At 41.8% G+C, this 11,752-nt stretch overlaps 1 pseudogene; it reads right to left on the reverse strand.

Annotated features, from left to right (window-relative positions):
- Positions 1 to 866: 866 nt before the first annotated feature.
- On the reverse strand, positions 867 to 1,666 carry LOC143555073 (putative ribose-5-phosphate isomerase 2 pseudogene; annotated as a pseudogene).
- Positions 1,667 to 11,752: the final 10,086 nt, after the last annotated feature.

Below are 11,752 nucleotides of genomic sequence, written 5' to 3' on the forward strand. Positions count from 1 at the left end.
CATCATGGCATATTTAATTTTGTTGACAAAAACCACTACAATAGTACTCATCATTAAAAAAAAACAAAAAAAATAACCAAGTTTTTTCAAGCTCAAGCCGAGCCCAAGTCACAAACAAAAAAGGAGAATAATCGTGTTGTGTATGTGTGCACTTTAAGCAAATGATTTAGTCGGTAGCAATATAAGGATCCAAAAACAGCTTGAGACGTTGTATCTTGTTATCTCCTATTTTATGTAGACAACCGTATCATTCAAAATCTTCCTTCATTTATCCTCCCAATTGCATCATGGCATATTTAATTTTGTTGACAAAAACCACTACAATAGTACTCATCATTAAAAAAAAACAAAAAAAATAACCAAGTTTTTTCAAGCTCAAGCCGAGCCCAAGTCACAAACAAAAATAGTTTAGTTATCAAGCTCGAGTTCCAGCCATAGGAGAAGCTCGTTTAGGCTCGTCGAGCCTTAACGAGCCTTGTGTATATTTAAGTTTTACTTTTTTTGGACTTCTATGTATTGATTTCACAACACACGAAGCTTTGTCTTGTTTAACCTACTACACGAGCTTAGGCTTGTTCAAGGTTATTCTCAAAATATATAAAATAAAATTAACTAGTAACGTATTTGAATTAATAAATAAAAAGTAAGCGGACTGAGCTAGAGCTTTAAAAATGACTCAAGAGCCGAGTTTAAGCTCGACTCATTTACATACCTCTAGTAATCGTCAAACTAAAACATAAATATTCAAAAATATTATGATAAATGAACCGACGGAGAAACGTTAATCCTACCATCCTAGTTACCCTAGTAAGTTTTACGTCAAATAATAATGTTAGCTAGAAACAAATATCCAACCCAATTTCTAGTTAACACTTATTCCTCACCGTAACACCAAACTCACCAGCCACAATCAAAGTAGTGGCCATATCAACAAACATCCCATGCTCCACCACTCCAGGAAGCCTCAGCATCTTATCACCAGCAGCCTTCAAATCCCCAATACATTTTTCAAAATACAAATCAATTATATAATTCCCATTATCCGTCACATATATATTATTATTATTATTATCCCCATTCACCCTTAACTTTGCAACACACCCGCACTCCTCAAACAAGACTTGTAACCTACTCGCAGTAAACTTCCAACAAAACCGCACGACCTCCACCGGCATTGCCAACCCGCTCGCCCCGACATAATCGACCAGCTTCGACTCGTCAATGATCACAATGAACTTGTCACAGCAGCCTTCAACCATTTTCTCACGTAGCAATGAGCCGCCACGGCCTTTGACCAAGTTCATATCCGGGTCGACTTCATCCGCTCCGTCGATGGCTAAATCGAGGACCGGGTGGGTGTCGAGGTCCGAAAGGGGTATGTTTAAAGATAAAGCGTGTTGGTGGGTTTGTTTTGAAGTCGGTATGCATGTTATGTTGGTGAGTTTGCCTTGTTGGAGAAGCTGACCGATGCGGTCGATGGCGTGTTTGGCTGTGGACCCGGTGCCGAGGCCCAGGACCATGCCAGACTCGACGAACTCGACCGCTTTGTAGGCGGCGATTTTTTTAAGTTCGTCTTGGGTTAGACGGAGGTGGGGTAGTGGTGAAGACATTATGGGAGTGTAGGGTTTTTTGGAGGCGAGGTAAGCTAGAGACATTTGAATAATAAGATTAAATTAATGGTACGTAGTTTGGGTTTTGAAAATGAAGATTTTGGGAGATTCGGAGAGACTGAGAGGAGCCGTGTGAGGATTTTGGGGAGAAAGGTGCGGGTATTTATAACGCCTTGGTTGTAGATTTATTTAAAATAATCATAAAATGCTAACAAACCCACGCGTTTTCATATATAGCTGAGACGTCAATTTAACACTTTTTATATTAGCTTGTATGATATATGAAAAATATTATAGGATGTGAAATGGTCATATGATCTTGCATTTTAACTTAACTGAACTGATGTGATGGTAGTGTGTCATACGATTTATATGAAATGCACGACTGTCGTATGTATAACATACTAAATTTACCTACTATATGTTATTTTGTGTGTCAAGTTCATATAGTTGGATACTGGCTTTTTTTTTAAATTGTCCATATCTTTTGCTTTTATTTTTAAAATTCAATCATACGTTATATGTTTGACAAAACTAGTTGCTAGCTGTAGCTGGAAGTTGGTGGCTGGTGGCTTGAAGCTGGTAGCTATAGCTTTTTAGGTTTATTTAGATGTTTGGCAGAGTAGCTGAAATTTTTAATAAAATGTATAAAATTACTAAAATTGGCATAACCAAAAACAATATTAGTAAATGTATTTATTTTGGAATGTTATTTAAGTAAATTAAAATACTAAAAGTTTGTAGCTCTTTCTAAACGTTACTAGTAGAAGTTTTAAGTTTTTTCTCCTGACCTAAAAACTTCAAACTCATTGAACTAAACAAGACTTTTAATTAATTAAGAGTTTTTTTTTAAAAGTTTGAAACTATAAGCTCATAAAAGCTACTAAAATCTTACTGCCAAACATAAGTGTTAGACACCTAAATCTATAGGTATATCAACAAGTATTACGTATAATCAAGTCATGTATGTGATTTTGTCCCATTCTTTATGTGTTTGTCTCATTTTGTATAACCAACCATATAGCTCACATACGTCCAATACAATCGTATATCGTTACTATAGTCTCGTATGTAATCTATACACACTCTTTACAAATCATATCGCACCATATGGACGGCCATATACCCACATGGTGACTTATATGACGGTATATATCGCTTCCTCTAAACGCTCATATAAATAAGTTTTCACCACTCATAGTCATGTATGACCATATACAACATGTATATGCAATATACATGTTGTGTGCGCCCGATATTGTCACCAACATTCTTGTACAGATGTTTACAGCTTGTAGACCCCCTTAAACGAACCCTAAAAACCGAGTTTTGACAAAAGAACATATGTTTAGCCCTTTGACTCCATTTTTATTTGCTTCTTGCACCCCCAATGAGGTTTCCTATTGTTTCTAACTTGTTTATGCATATAAATAGATCATTTCTACCGAAACTAACACAAATTGTTGAGCTTTAACCCATAATCCCTAAAAGTTATAATCTTCAAGATGCAAATGCACTCTCAATATATTATCCCTTGTAAACACCCTGTGTGAATGAAATCATGAATCACCTGATCATTCCACTTCCTTCAGCCACAATCAAGTTTGTGTAAACCAATTTTTATTATTAGACCTTAAGTTCTCAAATGTTTATTTTTTATATAAAATCATAAAAATGTGAAGCTAAGTTGAATAATTTTATTATTAAAACTTAAGAATAACGTACGAACTATCATGTAACTTACTTCTTTGAAGGCCATTGTTGATTACATTTACAATATAATAAAGACCCTAAAACTACAAATAATACGACAAACAAAGGTGATTTGTCGAACCTAAAAAGGGGTGACTACTCATCAAGAATAAGATAAACAAGTTTTGGCAGGAGCTTAAATTTGAAGGAAGATAAGTATGAGTGTGTTAGAAGAGTAATAGATTATATCACATATGAATTAAGAAATGATGTATTATTTTTATAAATTGTTTATTCAAAACTAAGTAGTGTGGAGATGTTAATTAATAAAAAAATGTAATATCATTTCAATGTCATGTAGGTAATGAGAATTAACCAACCAACATAAAAAAAAAGTGTTACGGGGTGGAACCAAGATATTAAGTATAAAAAAAATGACTGGTTAAAATGAGGGTGGACCCCATTTTTTGAACCCTATTGGACGTGACCCGACTGGCGTAGAGGAAGGGTGTCGCCTTGGTATTGTAAGACTCTTCGCTATGGGGCGCGGATGGGGGATTTTTTTGGGCGCAGAGGGCGGCGAACACCGCAGGGGGCGCGGACGGATGGTGGGCGGCGAACACCGCAGGGGGCGCGGACGGATGGTGGGCGGCGAGGGTGGGATCCTTTGAACGGCCGGCGCGGTTGAAGCCCCACTCACACACACACACATACATACATATGCATATATATATAGGGGCACATTTGGGCATTGAACCATAGTGGGGCGCCTTTGGTTGGGGCTTCGATGCCCGCGGTGCTTACGTGGTGCTGAGGTGTCACGGTGGAGGGGCTTTGAAGCCCCTCACCATAGAGGATAGCCTAATGATTGTGAAGTTGACTGTTGGGTGAGGTGGCAATGAGTGGCGCCCCTTGCCCACCATAACAATTAGCTCAAAAATGTGTTGTTCCGGATACGCAAACCAACCCACGACATTCAGACCCATCATGTAAAAGGTAAATCAGCCTTACTTAGCAGCAATGCATTTGACACTTAGGATTGGTTTCAAACCCACGACCTCCACAGTATTAACTCCAAGTCTACGCCCCCTTAGTCTAAAGAACAACTCAAATAATTACCAATGATAACTGGTTTTATCTATGTTTTCTTTTAACACCGCAACCCGTTTAAGCTCTTATTACATATTTTCACTTGTTGAGTTATTTATATATAAAAAAATTGCATCTCTCATTTTCAAATTTCATATATTAAAAAATAATACTCACTAAACATATCTAGGACCAGGACCACGTATGCGAATGACCGTTCAAGCCAGCATTATATATGTTGTTTGTTTTTCTCTTTGTCCAACATGAATTTTTGTTTTATAGTTATTATTTGCTATTAAGACCCATGTGCTTTGGAGGGCATAAAACCGTGATCAAATCTAATCGAAACGTTGTTGCGAACCCGAACATTGAAGGAAACGTTATAATACAGGTGACTGAGTTTATATAAGAAAAAGGAAACCGTCACGTTAATGATAACATTCAAAACTTTATATAGAAAAATGAAATTGTTGCAAAACCGTGAGTTGCAGTGGGGTCGTTGATAATATTAAAAACTTTATATTAAAAATCGAAACCGTTAATAATATTCACATTAAATGTTGATAAAAATAAGCACGTCGCATTGGAAAAAAAATGAATCCGTTAGAAAAATTAATGTTGATAAATATAAGAATGTCACTATGAATGTGATAACGATTTTGATGCTCAAGTCCAGGTTGTTGAAACAGTTAGTGCAACGAATATAATAAGGAAAAAGAGTGATGGCTGGTAACTTATCCCATGTGAAAGGGGAGAAGAAATTTGGAGTAGAATATACGCAATGGCTTTCTAGTGATATTTTTCTCGTTGGTTGCTACTGACCTTACCTGTTTGTACAGCTCCTAGGTTACTTACTATTGCTTCGATATGATAAGTCTAAGCAATTCCTGCCGATGCATGATTACTACTGCTTAGTTATGCCTGAGTCGTTGCTACTTATGCGTTTTGTTTCCCCATAAAATACTATTAGTTGAAAGACATCGGAATTCATATGGGTTCGATTCCTACTACCCGCCCAAAATAAAGTCATTTATTTCATGTTCATATCTAAAAGCAATCCCCTCTTGATCTTCCTACTACGTGATTCAAGATACAAGTGCTCAAGTCTTCCGTGACAACATACACTACTACGGTTATTGTATCTTGTGAAACAAACCAATTCTCTTGAGAGCCCTGTAATCTATTGTAACTAGCACTTGTTGAATGCAAATCACCAACCATAACTTTCTCATTGTTCAATCGTTTTTACAATTTTTATTCATCTGAGTTTTATATGTATTGTACTTTGTTGCTTTCATTTACTTTCGGTATTATAACTTCAATAAAAGTGTTTTATTTATTTTAGTTTTAGGACGGATTCTTACATGGTCACGCGTGTAATCTTACGCGAACAAAATACATTATTTTGAATAAACGTAGATTCTATAAAAAAATGTTATTTTGGATAAAATGCGGATTTCTATAAAATTTGTATTGTACATAGAATAATAAACAAATAAAACTATGTATTTTAATTTTTAGAAAACTATTGGATATTAATGTTTGTTTTAGAGAAAAAACCAAATTAACAATTAACAATTAAATTAAAAGGGAAAGTATAATTAAAGTTTTATTGGAATGTTGTAGTATTTAACTGTGGTATAATCATTTGTGGAAAACTTTTAAAGAAGACCCCATAGAAACTACCTATTTATAAATATTTTCTTAATGAAAAATTTTAAACCTTCTATTAAAAAAAACTTGCTTTTGTTTTTCTTTGACTATAAAAAGTTTATAATTTTTAAATATTACAAGAAGTTTGGAGATAAAATATGAAAAAACAGAAGAAAAAATGTCATACTACGGACACCTTCTTACGTCTCACCCAATATAGGGGCCTATACGGGCAGGGTATAGCCCTATATACAGACCCGTATAGGGAGGGGGTGGGGGTGGGTGGGTGATTGGGGGGGGTTGGGTGGGTGTCCCTAGAAACCCCAAAAATAAAATGTGGAAAACATGCTGCTGCATACAGAGTAGGGATGATAAGTTTGAAATTTTACATTTAAGCTTAGACCAAGGATAAAGACACATACATGGGTCAACACTCAACAGAACCCAGAAGAAAGTCAGAAACATCATACATACATACACAGCTGCCCAGAGGATTTGTACAGCCATGATTTTATTCCACACAATGCATCTTGACTTACCAAACACACATTTTATTTAATTTAATTTTAATTATTTATTCATAATTAAACTCCAACATAACATAAACACAGCTGTTATTGCCATTTGGTTTTGATACATCATATATCCACTAGTTCCATTTCTAGTACACCAATTTATTAGTTGAGTCACTTATGATGTGACATAGTGGCAACTCCCCCTACACAAATCCATTCGCCCACAAATAACTCGTTGCAATTCAAATTCGGATTGACTTATTTGAAGAGTTTAGAGCTTGGCTTGAAATTCTGAGCGATGTCAAAACATGTATCTCCACTTTTCACGTCAACAACAGAAGTACAATAAGGGGTTGTTGGAGCGTCTGATGATGAAAGATTATTTGAGAAATAGGTTAGACGTACATTTTTATTTCATTTAAGTAAAAATGAAAATACAATTAAAGGCTAAGGACTTTACCGACATAACTAGTTTTGGATTGGGTTGTTGTCATGGTACCAACTAAAATGAATGCGATAAGCATGCATATTATTGCATGTTTTGTTGTGAATCTTAGACATGATTACAATGATCTTGTTGCTGCTTGTAGATGTTTATGTTGAGCTAGAGATTACCTGAAGAAACACTAAGTGAACCCTGGGCAGATTATAGATAATATGGGGGTTAAGTAATGTTTCCCACGAGGATGAGGTCTAGCAGAGAAGGTTGTTCTTCAGGGGACCTGCAAAACAGACACCGTAAGCTCGTCACTGAGAAGGGGGGGTTCCTCCTTGTGACCACCCTCCGGCGTGAGAATCATACTAGATTGCTCTGAATATAAGTGTATATTAAGAGATTGCTAGATAAGATTGAGATATCAGATGATGTCCTTACCATTCCAAGGTGTTGGAGTATTTATAGCCGAAGGTAGGTTTCCTAGAAGGTACAGCCGGCTGAATAGTATTCCTGTTCCACCAACAGTGGACTACGCACAGGCCATGCTGGTTGGTGAATAGGCTACGGCCAGCAGTAGAGGTCGGCTGTACACTGTTCCTTTACTGCCGGCTAAGCACTGTTCCACCAACTGTAGGCTGCGCACGTCCCATCGTAAGGGTTGGTGAGTAGGCAGCGGCTAATAGTGACAAACAGTACTAGAGGGTGCTCCTCCTCGTATTGTTGTCGGTGAGCTGTCACCCTGTGATTGGTTCATGGGCTGTTCTGGTCAAATTGTCTGTTCCGCCCATACCTTAGTAGGTATAGTACGAAAGATCTTCCAGAAGCATACGGACTGGCTCACTTAGGCGGGAGTATTCCTGCCTTGCTCATTCCTTCATGTGACTACTGAAGTAGGTGATGCCTTGTGCGTGTAGCCTTGTTGTTAGTGCGGGTAGCCTTCCCTGATGGCTTGTATCCGCAGCTGAGGGAACAGGCGGGGTACTTCACCATTGGGAGGCTTTCCCTGCGGGTACAGCTGGCGTACTGCGCGTAAGGTTCTCTGAGCATGGTGGGTCCTGCTGGAGCAGTTGGTCGTTGCGCAGACGTCCCTGTTCAAGGTGAGTCTTGCGGGTCCAACTGGGCTCTGCTGGGACCTACCTCTTAAAGTCCCCCCAGTCCAATGTTCTTCTCATGAATTATTAATAAGTGAGGTGAACTTTTGGACTTAGCAAGGGGTTTTGAAAAGGGTTTAGTTTTTAGGTTTTCCGTGGTGATTCTCCCCGCGGTTTTCCTGATGTCACGCAGAAATTCCCGACTTTTCTGCTTGATCTTAGGGTATGAAGCGGGTAGGTTTGTAACCTTCTCGCAAGTCAGGAGCGTTGAGTCCCACTTGTGTGGGTTCTCCATGGGGTTTTGTTAGTTTTCAACATAGTGATCAATTATGCTAAAAACCACCAATTCCATCTTGGAGTTTCAAACAATATAGTTCTCGACGTTTCCGTCATGCGGGGATGTTATTCCCGTTTCCGCAAGCATGGCCCAGAAGATCCTTCTTGGTTTGAATTCCCTGCAGAGTGCTAAGTATGTGAAGGGTTTTGCCTTGACACTGTACCCGCACTCGTCTTACGGTTACTTTATTCCCAAGGTATTCCTGGTGTCAATTCCCTGCGGGTGCTAAGTATGTGAAGGGTTTTGCCTTGACACTGTACCCGCACCCGTCTTATGGTTACTTGGTTACCAAGGTAAGGGGTATTTTCCCGCCTACTTTTGAATCTTTTTTTTTTTTTGAATTTTTTTGAAATTCGAAGAGTTGGTGAAAGGATAAGAACAGTCCAAACCTCTGAAACGTCGTGCGACGGTTTCTTCTGACTGTGTCAGGACGTGCAGGAAGTTATGGTGACGTGACAGTACATGGTCATTCCAGACGCTTTTTCAGGCGCGTGGGCACGATTTTTCGGGCGCGTGGCCGCGAAATTAATGGTATGCGTCCTGTCAACAGCTGTTGCCAGCTTGCTCTTTGCCACGTGTCATAGTTTCATTGCACCTTCGATTTCTCTCTCTTCCGCATTAAATGCATCGCATTAATTGCGATTAGTATATAAAGGGGGAAAGGGTTCTTTGTAATCCACACTTTCACTCTTCTCTTCATCTTAAGAACGATTTCCGGCGAATACTCATCTTTCAGTCGAGCATTCTCTTGAAATCGTTTTCTTCTTTCTTTTTGCAAGATGTCGTCTCGTGATCTTGAATCTACAGCCGATGACAAGAGTACTGCTGGCGAGTGCCAGTGTGCTCTGCCTGGCGATCTGTATCAGTACATCGTCAGGAAGTTCATGCTCGAGTCTCTCGAGCCTGAGTTTCCTGAACCCAACCAGACGGTGTATGATGCCCCCAGAGGCAAGATCGGGGTTTATGCTGCATTCTTTGTTTATGGGAATCTTAGGTTCCCATTGACAAAGTTTGTTTACCGTGTCCTTGAGAGGCACGGTGTGCACCTGACCGAGGTGCACCCGATGGCGATTGCCAAGATTCGGCACTTCGAGTGGGTGTGCCGGATTCTGGGCATTGAGCCCTATGTTGACCGCCTGATGACCTTCTACACTTGGAGGTGCATCCAGGGGTGGTACACGTTGATAACCCGGATTAAGGGTTTGAAGATTTGCGCAACCGAGCGCAGTCTTCGCTCGTGGAAGCGAGAGTTCTTCTACATCTCCGCTCGCGCCATCCCCCTTGCCATGAAATTTAAGAACGGGCAAGCACTTCCCAGCCTTCACGCCTCCAACTACGAGGAGGCGGAATGGTTTTCGAAGATATCCCGAGTCCAATCTCCGGTTTACCGGTTTGCGGAGTCCGGGATGGTGATGCTGGGGATGAGCCGGGTGTGGAAGGATGCGGATGCGCATAAGATCCCAATCGTCCTCGAATACAGTTCGAACTCTGTTCCTTACGGTATGCTTTGTTTCTTTTTGTTGATTTAGAATCTCTTCTAACTTTTTTCCTGTTTATTTCAGAGGGGAACGACTTGCAGTCGCTCCTGAACCCGCGGGAGGCTGACGGTCCCGCTCGGATGGGTACTCGCGCTCTAGACGAGAACGAGTTGCCCATCCTAGAACAAACGGCGGATCGGTTCGTGGAGGTCTACCCGCTAGGCCACGAGATCCTTAGCGCCAGGCGTCCAGGTAAGGCGCTATTCGACCCTCGACCCCTCAATGTTGAAACCTCTGCTGGAATTCCTTTAATCGTATGTTCTGATGAGGAATCCGCAGATGGTCCTCCGTTGGTGCGGAAGAAGAAGGCTGCCGGCGGGAAGGGGAAGGAGAAGGTGGCCTCCACTGCCGATCCGGCGCCTCAGTCTGATTCGGAGACCGAGAGCGAAGAGATGGTGGGGAATCCCGGTGGTGATAAGACCACCGCTCCGGAGGCTGCAACTGTCAACTCCGGAGAGCCCAAGAAGACGACGGTGAGCGGCGCAAAGAGGCCGGCTCCATCGGGTTCGTCCCCGCCTCTCCGTACCTTTAGGCTCAAGAAAACCCGTAAGTACAGACTTCCTTTATCTTTTAACTTCATAGTTTTCCATCATTAATACTTATCTTCTTTACGCAGGCGTGGATGTTGACGCATTCCAGGGTGGAGCGCAGAGGAGTACCTCTCCGCCAATGACGGTAGGCTTGGTCAGCCTACCTGAGGCGACTACCCAGGCGCCTGCGCCTGCTTCCGCTGGTTCAGTTGCTCACTCCTTTTAACCGACTGTTCTAGCTGTGATGACGTCACCGCCGGCTGTGAGTGCTATTTTTACAGCATCTTTCACCGAGCCGGCGGTTACTATTGCTGCGGATTCCGCAGCGGCGACCGCGGCGGCCGCTACCATGCCTCCTCCGTCATCGGCAACGACGGCCGATCCTTCAGGTATGCATGGGGCGTATCGCCAACCTCTGCCACCTTCCCATCTGCCTGACCTCTTGGATGGATTTCCCTTGGGTTCAGGTGATGGGTTCGGCGGCTATCGGCCTGTTATTGACCCTACAGGTGCGTACGGTTCTTTTGGCCTATTATATATATATATTTTTATCATCTTTTCTTAACTGCTTTATGTTTTTTGCAGTGTCGGATTCCAATGAAGTGTATGTTCCACGATGGAACATTCGCCGAGGAACAACCCTTCGCACCCCTGTGGAGTGCGTGGAATGGGCTCGTCACGCTGCTCCCAGTGGTGCGTTGGGGGAAGCCATGGCTAGCTACCAGGAGGGTAGGCTAACCAATGAGCTTCGGGTTCTCCTGGCCCGGATGCAGCCACGCGTCGAGCTGCTTTGTCGTGAAAACGACAAGTTAAAAGCAGCTCGCCTTAAAGAAGTGGCTCAGGCGCGGGCTGTCCGGGAGGAGAACCAAAGGCTTTCCGCAGTGGCTGCGGAAAAAGGAGAAGGCCTTCAAGGCCCTCGAGGTTGAAGTTCAGGCTCGACTCGAGGCCCGTTCCAAGGCTGCCCAAGCTGTTAATGAACAGCTTCGGCTGGCTAAGGAGATTGCAAGGAACGCAACCGAGAGGGCCACCAAGGCTAAAGCTGTTGCTGAGCCTCTACGCGTGGAGAATGAAGAGCTTAAAGCCAAATTAGAGGCTCTCCAGCAGGCTCATGATGCCTTGGCGATGGAAGACGCCAAAAAGCTCCAGGAGATCTTGGACCAGAGGGGGGTGCTTGACCATACTGAGCGGAAGCTAAAGGGCGTCGAAGAGGCTACGGCTAAAGAAGTGTTGCTTGCCAACCTCAACAAGAGTGAAGCCGAAC

Source organism: Bidens hawaiensis, unplaced genomic scaffold, assembly GCF_021521415.1.
Source record: "Bidens hawaiensis isolate Kalapana, Puna unplaced genomic scaffold, B.hawaiensis_p1.1 tig00017952_1, whole genome shotgun sequence".
Classification (NCBI taxonomy): Eukaryota; Viridiplantae; Streptophyta; class Magnoliopsida; order Asterales; family Asteraceae; genus Bidens; species Bidens hawaiensis.